The sequence below is a fragment of the Patagioenas fasciata genome, chromosome 24 (assembly GCF_037038585.1).
Source record: "Patagioenas fasciata isolate bPatFas1 chromosome 24, bPatFas1.hap1, whole genome shotgun sequence".
Taxonomy (NCBI): domain Eukaryota; kingdom Metazoa; phylum Chordata; class Aves; order Columbiformes; family Columbidae; genus Patagioenas; species Patagioenas fasciata.
Window position 1 is genome coordinate 1814642 of NC_092543.1, and position 16240 is coordinate 1830881.

Here is a 16240-nt window from a genome sequence, read left to right on the forward strand (position 1 = left end):
CAGCCAACACAGGGCTGGGGCAGAGCTGGGTCCTGGCAGAGCAGGGAGTGCCTGGTCCTTACCTTCAGTGAGGAGTAGTTGGCCAGCAAGAAGCTCAGCAGCCTCATCCTGCCCACGGCCCTCTCCCGCACAGATGCCCTCTCAGAGGTGCTGAAGGTCAAGAGCACCTGGGAAGAGAGAAGCTGCTGGTGAGCCCTGGGAGCAGCCACCGCTCCAGCAGAAGCAGCACTGCTCAAGTCCAGGCTTGGACTGGCCTAGTCCATTAAGGCTTCCTATGATCTGGAACAAAGCTTGTAATGGGTTCCTGTCCTCTGGCAGGCTTGGGACAAACGCCCCGGGCCAGCCCTGTGGCCAGGCAGGAAGGCGGATGCCACCCTCTGCGGCCACTGTGCTGCGGAAGAGCCTGGTGGGCAGCCCCTGGCTCCCCAAGGAGGTGGGCACCCTCCCGGCAGCGCTCTCTGCACGGCACGGGTGGGACTGTCACCTCCAGAGTGGACACCCCATCCCCCAGGGTGAGGAACAGCCCTGGTGAAGCCCACTCTTTGCACACGCCAGACCTGGAAGATATCCTGCATCTTCTCACTGACTTGAGAGGCAGGAGAGTTGAGCACCAACGCCACAAGCATGCTGTCCACAGCCTTCATGGTCTGCAAGGAAGACAACGAGTTATGGCCACGTTTCCTGCCATCCCCCTCACCCCAAGAGACTGATCTGAAGTCCCAGCACCAAGGGAGGATTCGTGCGCTGCTTCACTGTGCCTGGGAGAGACCCAGGGGCAAATAATCTGCTGCTGTCAGAGCAGCCCATGGCACTGGATGAGGCCAGGCCCACGGGAACGGGGGAAGGGACAACAGTGGGAAAGCAAAGCCTGTCTGGGATCTCTGGTCATAGCGCAGCACGGGGTGACCAGAGAGCAGCCCAGAGGGACTGGGGCTCCTGTAGCTCCCCCAGCACTTACCATGAAGTAGAGGTAAGGTTTCAGGTCCCTCATTTCCTCTTTTGGAGGAAGCATGAAGACGCTGGAGAAGCAGGCCTGGATGTGGCTCATATCTTTGCATTCCAGCACCTCCACCACGAAGCTACAAAGAGAGAGGGGCCAGTAGGACACGGGTGCTGGGAGCAGTGCCTGGAGGTCTCGTACAGGTGGACACGGGGCTCTGGGGCAGGAGTCCCCAGGAAGGATGGACAGGTACCTCATCTCGGCCATGGCAAATGCGGCAATTCGCTGCACCACTGTGGGCAGTTGGTCCCTGGGCTCCTCTTCCAGCAGCACCTGCAGAGCACAGCCGGGATGGGACCTGGCAGCTGCCAGCACCCAGTGCCACCAGCCCCCGGCCCTGCCCAGCACTGTCCTCACAGGTGCCGGCGGCATTGCTCACTTCCCCAGCGCTGCCGGGTATCCCCTCACCTCGATATTCTCTACCAGCTCGTATCTCTGGCAGAAGAGGTCTAGGCCCTGGGACAAGTCGTTGTACGTTGCATCTCTGAAGATCATAGCAATGCATTTAAGGAACTCCATCTTCTGTTCCTCGTCCTGGCAGCCAGGGGACAGAGAGACAAACAGGAAGCGTGAGATGAGGACTCGCGGCCAGCGGCAGCGCAGCATGGGGTGCAGTGCCCATTAGAGACCTGGGAGCAGCAGCTCTGCCCAGCCAGCGCCCTCCAGCACCCCGCAGCAGAGCCCCTGCCAGCAGACGCCGGCACAGCCGCCTTCCAAAGGGCCGCGGTTACCTTGTCTGTGCTGCTGACAAGGGACACGATGGAGTCCACATGTTCTGGTTCCACCTCATAGGCGGATAACGAATCGGCATCTAATAAAGGAGGAGAGCAGGGAGGGCTGCACAGAGGGTTTGCAGGCAAGAGAGAGCAGAGGAAGGAGCTCTGCCCCATGTCCATCCCAGTGCCCGCTGCCCCGGCACAGCCTCCCTGTGCGTGTGGGGGCTGGAGGGTGCCCGGCAGATGGGCTGCAATGCTGGAGCCAGGCAGGACGGGGAAAGCCCCCGGTGCAGCGGGTGAGGAACTCGCTTCAGACAGGCAGGAAAGGTCCCCGTCCCGCAGCACGGTGCCTCCTGCCCGCCCAGCTGCCTCTCGCTGCCCGTGCCCTGCAGCAGGAGCTGGGTCCCCTCTGCCCGCAGAGGCTGTGCTGGGGCCGGCGCCCAGCTCGGAGCAGCCCTGGGCTTCAGGCAGCATCATCACCACCCATGGGAACCCCCTGCCAGCATGTGGGGAAACGTCATTTTGGTGTGGAGCGGGGAGCGATCGTGGGGCCCCACCCTGCCCAGACAATCAGGGCCCCTCACTCACCGATCTGCAGTGGCTGGACCGCATCCACCTGGTTGGGCTGCGGTGGAGATCTGACCTCCTGGGGATCCCCAACCTCCTCCTGCCAGGCCACCCGGGGACGGCTGGGGGGTCTCTCCTGCCAGGCCAGCCTAGGTCGGATGGGGGGTCTCTCCGCCATTTTTAAGTCAATAGGGAAGGACTACAGATGGGGAAGGCGGACGCTTCGGCAAACGCCTCGGTGCTGCAGCTCTGCAGAGGCAGCAGTGAAAGGTGTGGGATGCGCCCGTGTGCTCCCCGTCGGGGAAAGACGGGAGCTGAGCTCAGGATCTCCCTGCTCCAAGTCTGCCGGGGGCAGCAGAGTCTGCCGGGGCAGCTAGAGCTGGGTTGTGGTTGGGCTCGATGATCTTAAGGGTCACTTCCAACCAAGAAGATTCTCTGATTCTCTGAGAGACGTGGGCTACGCTCGGGGCTCTCGCCAGCTCTGTGCTCGCACCCTGTCCCGTACCGTCCTGTCGGACAGTGTGGGCTGGGCCCGCAGTGGCGCTGAGCACATGCGGGGCAGTGGGTGTCACCAAGTGACGTCACAAAGGGCCCCACTGTGACCCTGTGCCTGGGCAGGGAGGGTCAGGATGTCCCTTGGGTGGCACAGGCCAGCTCAGCCCTGGGCACCTGGCTGCTGAGTTTCCATCCCAGTTTCTAGAAGCTCCAGCACCCATTGCTCTGAGCAGAGTCTTGAACAGTCTGCTGCACCGCTCCATGTTCCCAGCGGCTGGTGCATGATGGGGGTGTCACAGACACACTCAATGCCACGCTCCTTGCTCCCGGTGCCTATGAGGATGTTGTGGAAAGGATCCCGTTGGCTGGCTCAGTTCTCTCTGGGCTGCCAGGGGTGGCAGATGCACTCGATCCCCAATCACCCCCAGCCAAACCAGAGCAGTTTGGTCCAGGCTCCAGAGGAGGGAAGGGGCTGAGCCGTAACCAGGCCAAGAACTCCTGCCAGGAGACCCACGGGGATGCAGAAGAGCAGATGAACGCTGGTAATTTGTGAGCGCATGAGTCTCAGACACACTTTTCTTACTGTGCGCAATGTGACTGCGAGCCTATCACTTCACTCCATAAATACGACAGCCTGGATGAGCCCACTGTGAGCTCTCCCTGCTAAATAAGTGAGCTGTGTGGTAATGGTTTTACTACTCAGAGATAAGTTTAATATTAATCATTTACCTTAAGTAGATGCACACTAAATACAATCAATTCTTTAGGACATAAGGTGGTATGATTTTTAATATACTCTTTGCTTCGTGTTACTTGATAAGCTGGATTTGCTAAAATTTTAAGCTGCAAAGTTCTGCTCATATCTACAAAAAGCAACTACAAACTACATTGATCACTTACAAGACAAGGTCCGTATTGCACTTCGCTGAGAAGAAAGGAATTTGCGTCCAGGCAAAACAGCACCTGCAAGGCTATGGACAATAAACAACGTCTACAGCTCAACACAGCAAAGCCCACGTGGAATCAGAGAAGTTTGCCACTGGAGCTTTAAACAGGGACTGCAGGGCGAACGGTTATCAGGGAGAGAAGAATCCGGACCGTGTGCTCCGTGAACGGGTACAGGCACCTGCAGAGAAGGTCAGCAGCATTGGGCTTGGCGTATTTCCCACAGGCAGTGAACAATAGAGTGAACCTGCCATGGAATTCTTGGAGTTGCACTTGTCTTTAAGAAATCCAAACGCTGTTCTGCAGTGAGCAGAACCCTAAATTACTCCCCAGTGACACCGCATCGCCACAGGACTTGCTGTTCAAGGCCCAGGACCGCGCTGCGAGTGGTTCTGTGGGGCACAGTTCATGTTTCCAGCCATCTGGTGGTGGCTTCCACCATTGTAAGCACGGAGCTCTTGCCGTGGCGGGTTTGTGGCGCTGTGATATGGACACTTCAGTCATCGCCCCACACCACACAGGCTTTGACCGCTTGTCTTGCTTGATCGTCGCGCATGTTTCACAATGGTGGGTAACCTGTGCAACGGTGTCCATGGTCGAGTCCACCCCTCAACCACGAGCCCATCCATGTGCTGCATCCCTTCCTCGATGACCTGGGGCATCGTGGGCCCAATGGACCCCAATAATTCACCTTCATCTTGCCAGTGCAAATCTATCTCAGCCACTTCAACCTGGGCAGCTCAATCCCCCCGCTGGTTGTTCGATCGGGTTCTGCACTGGGCCGACTCTCGGGCACACGGCTTCTCCGTGGCAAACTCTCACAGGCAGGTTCTCCATCTCCATGAGCAGCCCAGATGGGTTGGGCTCTGCGCGGCCAGCGGCTCCGCTTCCACTGCTGGAACCAGCGCCACGGGGCATTTCCCACCATCCGTGAGAGAGCAGAGATGGAGCTTCTCAGACGCTGGGGCCTCTTCAGCCCCTGTCAGGATGGCAGTGCTGGGTCTGGTATTTCTCCCTGGCTCCTTGTACCAAATGATTGGTCAGACCGCTTGTCAATCATCCATGTGCTGCACTCCCGCCTGGTGTGATTGGTGCAGCCAGCACAGCCCGCCCCTCAGCACTGACAAGCTGTTCAACTCTCGCCACCTTTCCTGCAGGTCTCAAAGCTTGATTGGCTGGTTACGTGTCAATCATGTGACTTGCCCCGACTGCTTAAATGTGATTGGCTGTATTTCATCCACTGACTCCCCATAGATTTCTGGTTGGTTGTTGCCAGGCAACGAGCTCCACCTAAAAATGAACCTGTGGGCCCTGAAGAAAGGCCGTGGGTGGTAAAAGACACGTTGGGACCCTAAACATGAGGATTTGGCCGCAAGAAGGAGGCTCTGGGCACTGAAAGGACGGGCAGATGCTACAGATGGCGCTTTGGGCCGGAACACGAGGGGACCCTCTTGGTTCCCACCCGAGCTGGGTTTGGTGCCCGTGACCCCACGGAACGACACCTGTGCTGTCCGGAGTGGCCACGGAACAGACGGAGCCCAAAGCCACGGCCTCCAGGAGCTCAACGGGCTGTTGTGACATTTCATGGACGTCTCACATGGACTGAGGGCAACTGTCTGTGTGTGACATCAAAGGGCGGGGAGGGGAGCGGTGGTTGGTGAGGACGCGTTGGATCGTGTGGGACCTGAGCCTGACGTCCATGGGGTGGAACAAGGGGTGCAGAAGGGACCGTGGTGGTGGCCACGCTGCTCCTGCGTGGAGCTCCAGAGGCTGCAGGGGGATTTCTGCTTCACCAGGGCCCAGCACAAGGCAGTGGCCCGTTCATGTCTGTCCCTGCTCTGGGGCTGTGACCCCAGCAGCACCTGCACAGCAGCAGTGTCCTCACTGCCAACACCGGCTCTTTGCTCTGCCCCTCTGTCCCCATCTCCCCGTGCTCTCCTCCGCCCCAGGCACCTTTCCCACCTCCTCCAGGACCCACCGCGGCCTCTGTCTGTCCCTATAGAGACCCATAGAGAACCATAGAGACCTACAGAGACTCATAGAGACCTTAGAGACCCATAGAGGCCAGAGAGAGCCATAAACACCCGTAGGGACCCACAGAGTCCATAGAGACCCATAGAGACCCACAGAGACCATAGAGCCCCGTAGAGACCATAGAGATCCATAGAGACCCATAGAGACCTACAGAGACTCATAGAGACCATAGAGGCCACAGAGAGCCATAAACACCCATAGGGACCCATAGAGACCATAGAGACCCATAGAGATCCATAGAGAGCCAGAAACACCCATAGGGACCCAAGGAGACCATAGAGACCCATAGAGGCCACAGAGAGCCATAAACACCCATAGGGACCCATAGAGACCATAGAGACAGATATCAGTATATATACAGATATCAGCATATATTCCGGGAAGAGATTGTGTTTTACATTAAGACTTCATAGTCCGATGTCTCTCGGTCCTTCCCCTAAATTAACTTGTCAATACAGGTATCAGTATATATGCAGGTGTCTATATATTCTGGGAAAAGACCATGTTTTACATTAAGGATTCACAGTCCAATGTCTCTTGATCCTTCCCCCCTGCTGGGCTCAGGTGCCAGGTCCTCAGTGATGTAAAAACAACAATTCTTCGTTAAATGTTCCTTAAAATAGCGCAGCTTTAGTTCCTACCAGGAGAGTGTGTTCTGTGTGCCGTTGACATTTCACACATATTACACCAATTGATTTATTCTCCCTGTTCAGTTCTTTCTACGCATGTCTTGTTATGTCCATAGGGAACCACCAGACGATGTTCTTGTCACCAGGTAGATCATCCTTCCCACATGTAATTTGGATGGTCCCCAGCTGATCCACGGTGCTTCATGTGTTCTACCGTCTGCCTTCTGCATCATGTGGTGATGGATCTGTCTCTGTGTTTGTGTGGCACGTGTCACATCAGCAGCATTGTCCCAGCCAGCTCACTGCATCTCTTTCTCTTCTCCCTCTGCTGTCACCATGACTGTACCAGCTGTCTGCTGTGCTTCCTGACCTCATGGACCCTCTGGTCCTGCCTCCCTCCTGCTGGCCAATCCTGTTCCTGCAAAACAAGTGACAACCAGTCAGTGTCCCCTCTGTGGCACCTGGACCTTCCAGAGCAGGACGGCTGGTGGAACTGTCACCCTCAGCCAAGGCTCTGTCTGGAGTCTTCTCCTGGCACAGGAACAGCGCTGGCTGTGCCTGCTGAGCACCACGCTGCCCCACGGAGAACAGCAACAGTCGCAGAGTGGGTCTCTATGGTTTCTATGGGTCTCTATGGTCCCTATGGGTCTCTAGGGGTCTCTATGGTCTCTATGGGTCTCTATGGTCTCTATGGATCCCTATGGGTGTTTATGGTTCTCTGTGGCCTCTATGGGTCTCTATGGATCTCTATAGGTCTCTATGGGTCTCTATGGTCTCTATGGATCCCTATGGGTGTTTATGGCTCTCTGTGGCTTCTATGGGTCTCTATGGATCTCTATAGGTCTCTATGGGTGTCTATGGGTCTCTATGGGTGTCTATGGTCTCTATGGGTCTCTATGGTCTCTATGGATCCCTATGGGTGTTTATGGCTCTCTGTGGCCTCTATGGGTCTCTATGAGTCTCTATAGGTCTCTATGGGTCTCTGTGGTCCCTATGGGTCTCTATGGTTTTCTATGGGTCTCTATGGGTCTCCATGGTCTCTATGGATCCCTATGGGTGTTCATGCCTCTCTGTGGCCTCTATGGGTCTCTATGGTCTCTATGGGTCTCTATGGTCTCTATGGTCCCAGTGAGTCTCTATGGGTCTCTGTGGGTCTCTAGAGTCTCTATGATCCCTTTGGGTCTCTATGGGAAAATCAACAGGGGGACCTGTGGACCTCAGCACCCCTGGGCTCCACCATGGCCCAGTTCAGCAGCCCTGGGCCCGAGGGCTCAGCGCAGGGACAGCCCCACAACCAGGGGCAGAGTGGTTCCTGCTGCTGCCCCGAGGGTCACCAGCCCCACGCAGCCCTGAGCCAGAGTGCAGGTGCCTGAGCTGGGCTGAGCTGGAAGGGGCTGCAAAACAGCTCATCGGGAGGAGGCGATGGGAGAAGGTGCTGTGTGTGTGGCACCGGGGATGAACTGACACCCTCAGTTTGGTGTCTGGACCCGTGCTGGGCTTGCACATGGACTGAGCCCCAGCTCAGAGCACAAATTGCTGTTACCAGCCCTGGGTGCCAAGCGCTGGTCCTGCTCTCTCCTCCCTGGTGCGACCCAAGTGCACGACTGCCCTGTGGCCTCTATGGGTCTCTATGGTCCCTATGGGTCTCTATGGTCTCCATGGGTCTCTATGGGTCTCTATGAGTCTCTATGGGTCTCTATGGGTCCCTATGGGTACCTATGGGTCTCTATGGGTCTCTATGGGTCCCTATGGGTACCTATGGGTCTCTATGGTCTCTATGGGTCTCTATGGTCTCTGTGGGTCCCTATGGGTCTCTATGGGTCTCTATGGTCCCTGTGGGTCTCTATGGGTCTCTATGGTCTCCATGGGTCTCTATGGGTCTCTATGGGTCTCTATGGTCTCTGTGGGTCCCTATGGGTCTCTATGGGTCTCTATGGCCTTGGGGCTTGGGGAACTCGGGTCAAAAGGAAAGACAGACTGGTGTGGGTATGGGATCTCTTAAGTGTCCTGGGATTGCTTTGCTAATCACTCTGTAACAGTTCCAGGGCTATTAACTCTATATGTGCCAGAGAGGCAAATAAGTTCATGAACCAACTTTCCAACTAAGGTTTCCTTCTTACAAAAAACCACACTTCCATTTTCTCATCGGCAACCGACTGAAAGATGGGAGCTGAAGCAACATCCGCCTCTTGTGAAAACAGGTAACAACAGATGGTTCCCTTCAGTCGATCCTTAGTTGCTTCCTCCACAGGAAAACTGTCCATTAATTTAATCTTTGGTGTACAGGCAGGGCCTTGCTGATGTTCCTGTGTCGCAGCAAGAGTGTGGATGTCAGGCTTTCTGCAGATTTGTGGCTGAGTTTTCCTGTTTTCCCGTAACCCGGACAATCTTGCTGTGGACTCCTGAAGTCTCCCATAGGCTGGTGGGTTTAGAGAAGGACGGGGAGCTCTAGTGAGCTCAGGGAGGACCCGGCAGCATCACAGGCAAAGCAGACGGGAACTCGACTGGGTGAACATTAATGGAATTTATTGATAGAAGAAGCAGGAACGTCTCCCATATCTTTGGGCAGATCACCATGTACCCTGAACCGATACAGGCAGGGTGACTCCCATTGACCTCCACTTATCCCCATTGATCTCCATTGATCCCCATTGACCCTCATTGATCCCCATTGATCCCCATTGATTCCCATTGAATCCCATTGACTCTTACTGACCCTCATTGACTCCCACTGACCACCATTGACCCCCATTGATCCTCATTAATCTCCATTGATCCCCATTGACCCCTATTGACTCCCATTGACCCCCATTGACCCTCATTTACTCCCATTGATCGCCTTTGATCTCCATTGATCTCCATTGACTGCCATTTACTCTTGTTGCCCCCCATTGCCCCCCATTGACTCCCATTGCCCCCAGTTGACCCCAATGACCCCCATTGACTCCCATTGATCACCATATTAAGTTAGCAGGACTTATTGAGAGGCTTTGAACTAGATTTGAAGGGAGAGGGGGACGAAACCAGATGTGGCAGAGGCACAGCCAAGGGTGACATGCTGGCATCTGAGGGCAGTGCTAATGGTGCCCTTCGGTCTGCCACCCAGTGCTATCAATGGCCCAGCTGAAGTGCATCTGTACGAATGCACGCAGCACGGGCAACAAACAGGAGGAGCTGGAAGCCCTTGTGAGGCAGAGAAGCTGTGATTTAATTGTCATCGCAGAAACATGGTGGGATAACTCTCGGAGCTGGAGCACTGCAATGGATGACAGTAAACTGTTCAGAAGGGATAGGCGAGGAAGGAGAGGAGGTGGGCTGGCCATGTATGTTAGGGAGGGTTTTGATTGTCTGGAACTTTATGAGGGTGATGATAGGGTTGAGTCTCCATGGGTAAGAATTAAGGAGAAGGACAACAAGGTGGACATCCTAGGGGATGGTCTGTTACAGACCACCCAGCCAGGATGAACAGGCAGATGAAATATTCTACAGACAGCTGGGAGAAGTCTCCCGATCACCAGTCCTTGTTCTTCTGGGGGACTTCAGCCTACCAGGTGTCTGCTGGAAGTGCAACCCCACAGACAGGAAACAGTCCAGGAGGCTCCTGGAGTGTATGGAAGACAATTCCTGACCCAGCTGGTCAGTGAGCCAACCAGGGAAGGAGCCCCACTGGATCTGTTGTTAGTCAATAGAGAAGGGCTCATTAGAAATTGCTTTGAGTGTAGTGATCATGAAATAATTGAGTGTTCTATCCTTGGAGAAGTTAGAAGCGTGGTCATCAGAACTGCTATTTGGCCTTCAAGGGCAGACTTGGACCTGTTCAGGAGGCTGGTTGGCAGAGTCCCTTGGGAGGCAGTTCTGAAGGACAACGCAGCCCAGGAAAACTGGTCTCTCTTCAAGAAGGTGATCTCAGAGGCACAGGAGCAGTTGTCCCCATGTGCTGGAAGGTGAGCCGGTGGGGAAGAAGGCTGGCCTGGCTGAACAGAGAGCTGGGGCTGCAACTTGGGAATCAAACAGTAACTCTTGGAAGAAGGGACAGGCAACTCAAGGGGACTGCAAGCATGCTGTGAAGTTATGCAGGGAGAAAACAAGGTCTGAAGCCCAACTAGACCTGACGCCAGCTACTGCGGTAAAATACAAGACGAAATACTTCTATAAATACATCAGCAAGAAAAGGATAATTTAGGAGCATCTCCACCCTCTGGTGTGTGTGGAAAAACACAATGACAGAGATGAGGGAAAGGCTGAGGTGCTAAATGCCTTCTCTGCCTCAGTCTTTAAGAGTCCGAGCGGTTGTGCTCCAGGTACCCTGCCCCCTGAGACAGGAGACAGGGATGGGGAGCAGAATGAAGCCCCAATAGCGCAAGGGACAATGGTTGGCGACCTGCTACACCACTTGGACACCCACAAGTCTATGGGGCCAAATGGGATACACCCAAGGGTGCTGAGGGAGCTGGCTAAGGTGATCACTGAGCCACTTTCAATTATTCAGCTGCAGCCCTGGCTAAGTGGGGAGGTCCCAGTTGACCGGAAATTGGCAAATGTGGCACCCATCTATAAGAAGGGCCAGAAGGACAATCCAGGGAACTACAGACCTGTCCGTCTGCCCTCGGTGCCGGGGAAGGTCATGGAGCAGATGATCCCGAGTGACATCAGGCAGCACATACAAGAAAACCAAGAGATCAGACCCAGTCAACATGGGCCTATGAAAGGCAGGTCCTGATTGACCAACCTATCTCCTTCTATGACAAGGTGACCGACTGAGCAGATGAGGGAAAGTCTGTCGTGGGGAGTGAATCCACCACACAGGCTGTGGATGTTTTGTCCTTGGACTTCAGTAAAGCCTTTGACACCGTATCCCACAGCATCTCCTGGAGAAGCTGCAGCTCATGGCCTGGATGACGGATCTGCGATGGGTAAAGAACTGGCTGGAGGGTCGGGCCCAAGGAGACAAATCCAGTTGGTGGCCGGTCATGAGTGGTGTCCCCAGGTCTCAGTATTGGGGTCAATTTTGTTCAATCTCTTTATCAATGATCTGGATGAGGTGATCAAGTGCACTCTTAGCAACTTTGCAGATGACACCAAGTTGGGTGTGAGTGTTGATGCACTGGAGGGTGGGAAGGCCATGCAGAGGGATCCGGATGAGCTGGATTGTTGGTCTGAGGCCAATTGTCTGAGGTTTAACATGGCCATGCACTTCACTTGGGTCACAACAACCTCTACAGGTTCAGGAAGAGTGGTTGGAAAGCTGCCTGGCAGAGAGCGATCTGGGGGTGTTGGTTGACAGCACCTGCACATGAGGCAACGTGTGCCCAGGTGACTGAGGGGAGACCTTATTGGTCTGTACAACTACATGAAAGGAAGTTGTAGCATGGTGGGTGTTGGTCTCTTCTCCCAAGTAGCAAGTGATAGGACAAGAGGAAATGGCCTCAAGTTGTGCCAGGGAATGTTCAGACTGGATATTAGGAGACATTTGTTCATGGAGAAGGTTGTGAAGCAGTGGAACAGGCTGCCCAGGGAAGTGGTGGAGTCACCATCCCTGAAGGAGTTTAAAGGATGTTTAGATGGATTTATTAGGGACATGGTTTAGTGCTAGAGTTGGGTTATGGTTGGACTCAATGATCCTGAGGGTCTCTTAGAGCTGATATTATTCTATAATTCTATTGACAAATGGAATTCAGGACAGTTATTCCCTTTAATATGCGTTATAGGCCTGCAGTGTTACGTGAGGTGCCAAGGCTCTCACACACCCCTACATGCATTGGGCAGGGACGGCGATGGTCCTGTCCAGGGCAGCCATCCCCATTCACAGTGAGTGTGGGACGGACACACAGACAGCACTGCAGACAAATTCGGTGCCTTTGTGCAAGAAACTCATTCCCACCTCTGAAGCATCACAAGATCTGTCCCTTCTCTATCCAGTAGATGTAGGGCAGCCCATGAATAGGAAGTGCATTACACCGGGGTGTCCATGGGTATAGCTACACTGCCAAATTTCCTTTCCCTCTTTTCACCACCCTGTTCTCACACCCTTGGTAACACAATCAAGGCACAGACAAAGCATCGTCACACTGGGCCTGTCAGCAGCACCTTGTCATTCCTAGAGATCAGTGACACGTCTGCCCAAGTACCTCAGGGGCAGCAGAGACACCACTGACTAAACACACGTTTCCTTCCGGGTCTGTCATTCCCAGCCCTGTTTCTCCCTGTCCTTGGGGACAGCAGGGCTTGCTCACTCTCCTCTTGCCCAATTTCAGCCCTAACTTTCCATCTGCCAAGCACTGTAACATTACTCTGCTGCTTTGGCGCAGCAGTGCTGGGGAGGCTGCAGCAGTGCAGGAGTAGCCTGAGAGTGCTTGAAGGGTGGTTTCAGAGGTGGTGGAGGTTTTCTGCATACTGGGAAAGAGCATGAAAAAGAAATAATGGCACAAAGTGCAGCTGGGGAGGTCCAGGCTGGAGATGAGCAGGAAGGAATGTGACTGGAAGGGCAGTGCTGTGGTGGAGCAGGCCAGCAGAGGGAGTCTGCATCAGCCCAAGGCTTTGTGCTCCAAGGAACAGCTGGGGAGGATGGAGAGATCTCAGCAAAGGGAGGAAGATGCTCAGACAAGAGCAAGGTGGGGCAGCAGGGGGGATGTCTGCAGCCTGCAGGGAGAGAGGTGCAGGGGATGCCACAGCACAGGACAGGCTGTGGTGGAGAGGATCAAGGGATGTAAAGAGGCTGAAAGCCCCACCAGACATGAGCTCCTTCTCCCCTTGGCTATGGCTGTTGTCTGCACCTCTGATGCCTGTGAGGAGACACCTTGTCCTTCCAGCACAGGGGCCTCATGGCCTCCTTGTCCCCAGCCAGGAATCTGGGTGGTGTGGGACCATAGTCCTGCCCTTGGCCTTGCACAGCCCCACATCACACTGTCCAGGAAGAGCCCTGAGCAATGTGGGAGGAACAGGATCTGCCTTCCCAGGGCTGGGGGTCAGGGCTTGTCCCTTTGGTTAATGAAACACATTCGGGTTTACTCAGCATCTAAGAGAACTTCACCTTGCTTTTCCTGACCTCTTGTCACTGCATCCCGTTTTCTTCTCTAACCGGACCATGGGGTCAGTTCCTCAGTAGTGTCCCTCAGTGGGACTCATTAACATTGCAAGAAACTTTGGAGTTTGAATCTGACTTCTTGAGAGGTTTCATCAGCTTCCCCTCAGGGTTTGAGGTCCATGGACTCAGCACCAAACCCACCAGAGGGGTCATTAAAGCGCCTTGGGCTGCTCCTGTGCTGCTGAGCTGGGCTGGGCTCCTGGGACAGAGGGAGCTCCTGGCAAGCGGCAGCGCTGCAGAGAGACAGCTCTGCCCAGGAGCAGCTCCTCTGCACAGCGCAGCAGGGCTGAGGGCTCTGCCTGGGGATCTCAGGGAGATGAGCAAGGCACTGCCCTGGCTCAGAGAGCTCCGCTGAGCCCCTGCAGAGGACGCAGAGGCCAATTCACACCTGAGGTTTACATACAGGAACACTAAACCAGCCCCCAGGAGCATCCCAAGCCTCTGGAGACACTGGTACAAGCGCAGTTTCCCCTGGCGAGTCCCTTCCCACCCGCAGCTCGTGGAAGCCTCACCCAGGGTGCTGGAGAGACCCTCGGTCGGGGCACCGAGGTCCTGGGCTGCGGTCAGCGGTGTCACAGGGTGGTTGGGCAGCTCCTGGCGGGGCTGTTCACGCCGTCTCCTCTGGTGAGCCGCGCTCAGCCGCTGCTGCGCAGTCTCTGGGAGAAAGGGAGAGAGAGAAGCTGTCAGAAAAGCTTCAGGGCTTGGGCACTGTGGCCCCAGGCCCAGTGGGGAGGGTGAGGAGACACCTCCCTGATGCAGACGCTGCTGCTGCTGCTCCAGCTGCTCCTGCTGCTGCTGCGGGACCTGCTCCTCCTCTGGCCGCTTTGGGTTTAAAAGCCCAAGTCTCTTTCGCCTTGTGTTCCCTCCCCCTGAGAGGCCCCCAGTCTGGACTTTTCTTTGCTGTACCTTTTAAGTTGTATTTTGTCTTATAATTCAAGTATCTTTTTAAAATGCAAACGCCTGAGACTCTGATACAGGGAACCTGGGGACAAGAACGTTCCTGTGGCAGTTTTGTGCACACGAATCCGCGTGTGGCACTGCTTTGCTGATGGAGCTGGGAAGGAAATCCTCGTCCTTCTCTGGAGCCAAAAAACCACACGCGGTGGTTGGAGAAACTGCCAGTTTGACCTGGAAGGACGAAGCCAGAATTTGAGGGCAGAAATCAGTTGCCCCAGGTCCTTAGGTCTGGAGGTTGCTCTGGGATGTTCTTCTGGTTTTTAAAGGCCATGTTCCAGAACACAGAAGGGGGTGGTCAGTAGGTCAGAGAGGTTCTCCTGCCCCTCTGCTCTGCTCTGGGGAGACCACCCCTGGAATATTGTGTCCAGTTGTGGCCCCTCAGCTCCAGAAGGACAGGGAACCGCTGGAGAGAGCCCAGCGCAGCCACCAAGATGCTGGAGGGAGTGGAGCATCTCCCGTGTGAGGAAAGGCTGAGGGAGCTGGGGCTCTGGAGCTGCAGAAGAGGAGACTGAGGGGGGACTCATTCCTGGGGATCAACATGGAAAGGGGGGTGTCCCGGAGGCACCCCAGGTTCGTTTAAGGGACAACAGGGTCCAAAACAACTTCTGTTAAACCGGTGAGAAACAGGGTTTTAGCATCCAAAAGTGACTCGAATACAGGTTCGGATACCAGTTGAGGAAAATGATGAAGGGGCAGCAACCAATACGACAGGCGGTGCACAGAGTGCATGCACGTGGCTTCACCAAAACAGTGCCGGAGCCGTCCCTGAGTCCGGGAGGAGTCCGCACTTGCCTGAACACGGTGTGGGGTTATTTTGAAGAGATACACGTACTGTAGTGAGTACGGAAAGTGCACACTCACGATTCTGCGAGGGTAAATTTATAATACACTCGCAGTCCTGCGATGGGCAGTTTCACTCACACCCGCGGCGGCAAGGCAGCGGAGTCTCCATCCCGGGGGGGCTCTCGGCGGCAGCATCTCGCTCGTGCTGCGAGAGACCCGCGACAAATGGGCGGAGTCTTGACGAGAGTCCCGTTTTTTATTGGCTGATCACATCTGACTGTGGGCATTCCAGAAGCTTCTCTGCACCCCCACTCTGGCTGTGGGTGCCCCTGAAGCCTCCAAACATCCCCCACACTGGCTGCGGGCGCCCAGCGGCTCCCTGGCACCTCGGTGCTCCCTTCTCCTAACGGCCCTGGCCAGGGGCTCTGGGGCCAAACAAAAGAAGCTGTAGCAGAGAGAGAGGGAGATGTGTCTACTCCTTCCATGATGAAGGAGGGAGGGGGAGAGAGGGGGGTTTGCACCCTGCCACACCCACTGTCCTGTCCTGTACCCCACTATACTGCCCCTTCACCCTGCATACCCCCTCCCTACCCCCCTGCACCCCAATGTCCTCCACGTGGTGCTGGTGGATGGATCCAGCTCAGCACAGGGTGGGGTGCCCGACTACTCTTCCTGGGCCCCCCCCAAATCCTGCTGTGAACCAGCAGGTCCCAGTACAGCCCAGCACCGCTGTGCCTGCCCAGGGGGTTGCAGCCAGTGGGGGGTGCCCAGGAGTGGGTGCTGACAGTTTGGGGGAGTACCCGCCTGGCCCCAGCCCAGGGCAGCATGTTGGGGTGATCCTGGGTCCCCACACCGTGACACCCAGCAGCAGCCACTACGTGTGTGTCACAGGGCTGTGCTTGTCCCCCTGTCCCCTGCAGGGCTGGGGACACACACACATACCCAAGCACCTCAGAGCCCCCACCACCCCCTCCCACAGGCATCCCCACTCTGATGCCTTTATCACCCTGAGCATCCTCACCTGCACCCC